This window comes from Cucurbita maxima, unplaced genomic scaffold (genome assembly GCF_002738345.1).
Source record: "Cucurbita maxima cultivar Rimu unplaced genomic scaffold, Cmax_1.0 Cma_Scf00137, whole genome shotgun sequence".
NCBI classification, from domain to species: Eukaryota; Viridiplantae; Streptophyta; class Magnoliopsida; order Cucurbitales; family Cucurbitaceae; genus Cucurbita; species Cucurbita maxima.
The window spans coordinates 80,788-83,668 of NW_019272153.1; the positions used below are offsets into that span (position 1 = coordinate 80,788).

Below are 2,881 nucleotides of genomic sequence, written 5' to 3' on the forward strand. Positions count from 1 at the left end.
ATATGGGTTAAAATTAATTGGGATTGACATTTGAATTAATATTCAATATTCATTAAATAGTTTAATCATTCAAATTTAATATTACTTTGGGATTGGAAAAATCCATGTTAGTGAAATTTTGAGATGTCAAAATTTGGTTTAACCAAACTTGCATGCTTGCCAAATAAACTCCACAAATTTGAGTGGAATTTTGAGTGTCCAAATTTGGTTAACTCAAGCATGCATGTTTCCCACATAATCCAAAACATTTGAGTGAAATTTTGAGTGTAAAAATTTGGTGATCTCAAATTTGCATGAACACGCAAACATGACTCTATAAATAGAGTGATCATAATACATGAAAGGTCTTCTTGTTGGTGAAAAACCTTGAGAATAACCTCTCACAAACACTCTTTTCATATATACAAAATTCCTCCCAAGTTTAAGTCGTTCACCGGATTCCACAATCCCGTTCTAAGGCCGGAGAATAGTGGAGAAGACACTAGTGGTGGTTCGAAACCGGTTCGTGAGGAAAGAGGAATTTAAACTAGAAAAGGTTAGTATTCAAACTCATTAAGTTTTAATACTTATGAACATGCAAGTTATTTACTATTAAAGTGCCTAAGATCCAAATTGCTTTCGCATGTGTTATATTAACACCTTCAAACAAGACTTAGTAAGTCCAATTGAAGAAAATTATTTTCGTTTAAAATTTGGGAGTAAGGATCAAATTCATTTTTGTATCGAAAGACCATGGGACCATAGACCTTCATAAAATTTGTGTCTTATAAATTTCTAAAATTGAAAAAATAGATAATATTTTTATACACTTTCAACTTTATATCATCTCTAAACAATCTAAACAATATATAATATGTCAAGTTAATTACTTTATATATATCTAATAGAGTTTCAACACATTAAAATCAATTACTTTAATAAAGGTAAAGTTGAGTTTTATATTACATAAATACTTTATATATATCTAATAGAGTTTCTAACACATTAAAATCAATCTCTTTAATAAATGTAAAGTTGAGTTTTATGTCTAGTATCATAAAGTTTTAATTTTATATCTATTATGCATGTGACGTTTACTTTTGAGTAGAGAAATATAGCAAAGGTCCCACCGAGATTTGAACTCGGGTTACTTGGATTCAAAGTCCAATGTCCTAACCACTAGACCATGGGACCACAAATTTTTCAAGATTTGTTCGTCATAAATCTATGAACTTTAAAAAGAATAATAGTATCTTATTTGTTTCTTATAGATCTCTAAATTTTGAAAATGATTCGTCTTTGTTTTTAGTTTTGTATTTGATAGGGTTTCAGCCCAATAAAATCAATTAATTTATTAGAACATTTGTATAATTATTCAACCATTCTTCTTCACTAATTTTCATCTTACTTTAATAGAGTTCACAAAAAGGTTATTTTGAAACAAATTTAACGTTAGAAAAAGATACTTATTTAATAAGTTTTTCCCCATCCATATTTTTTAACAGTTTATTTGAATATTCTAGGTAACATTTGGAAGTAAAAAAATCAAATTATTTGTGTTTACCCTATTTTAATAAAAAGAAGACAATAATGAAATCCATGTGCTACTTATTAATATATCAATGACTATTTAGATCCAAACAGTTACTTAGTGTGGTCATTCTCAACTTGTTAATACAATCTCTAATAAATACAAAGTTAATAGTGAGAAAAGAAAAAACAACCAAAGTTATTCTCTAATGTGAGTTAGGTTGAGAATCTCATTTCGCATTCTAAGCACATGTAAATAAAATATAGATTGTCAAGACGTAGATTATTAAAGATGGTCATACTAGACCTTTTCTCTAGGGTTGAAATAGCTACCATTTAATTAGGATGTACATTTGTAGGAATGTGAGGACAACTAAATTAATTTATTAGTGGGGGTTTGAATTTCTTATTTTTTGAGTCGGCTAATTTTATCATTCCTAAATTTGTTAGTTTGTAAGACTATAAAAGTCAACCAAGTTGATTTGTTTGATAACACAATTGATTTCAAAGTTTTAGTTGTGTGTATACAACATTTGGTATCAGAGCTACAATGCAAGGCCTAATTGTGAGAAGAAGAAACTGCAGCCTTTTTTCTTAAATAGTGAGTTGAAAGAGATTCAAAATATGGCAGCTGAAACCAATTTCGTTTTACCAACAATTCCTAAGTTTGATGGCCACTATGATCATTGGTCTATGCTTATGAAAACTTTCTTCGTTGAAAGGAATACTGGTCCTTAGTGGAGACCGGAATCCCTGTCGTAGCCAAAGGAGAAGAGATTATCGAAGCACAACAAACACAATTGCATACCCTAAGCTGAAAGACTTGAAGGTCAAGAATTATTTTGTTCTAAGCCATTGATCGAACTACTATGGGAACGATCTTAATAGAGATGCTGCAAAACAAATTTGGGACTCTATGAAGTAGAAGTATCAGGGTTCCACAAGAGTCAAAAGAGCACAACTCTAAGCTCTTACAAAAAAGTTTGAAGTCTTACCGATGAAAGAAGGCGAGAGTGTTTGTGCATATTTTGCTTGAAGTCTCACCATTGTAAACAAGATGAAAATTCATGGCGAAACATGAAACAAACAGTGATTATTGAAAAAATCTTGAGATCAATCACATCAAGATTTGACTATGTTATATGTTTTATTGAAGAGTCTAATAACTTAGACACTTTAACAGTCGATGAATGAGTAAGTGATGAACAAGAACTAAAGGTGACATACGATTATAGATTCGGTGGAAGAGGAGGTGATCGAGCTCGTGAAAGTTTTCGAGGAAGAGGTAGAGGAAGAGGAAGAGGTAGACATTCATTCAACAAAAGTACAGTTGAGTGTTATAAATGTCATCAGTTAGAACACTTTAGATACG

At 30.5% G+C, this 2,881-nt stretch overlaps 1 non-coding gene across 1 annotated transcript; it reads right to left on the minus strand.

Annotated features, from left to right (window-relative positions):
* Positions 1 to 1,100: 1,100 nt before the first annotated feature.
* Positions 1,101 to 1,173, minus strand: TRNAQ-UUG. The gene has a single exon. It is a non-coding gene; the product is annotated as a tRNA-Gln (tRNA).
* Between the last annotated feature and the right edge of the window lie 1,708 nt (positions 1,174 to 2,881).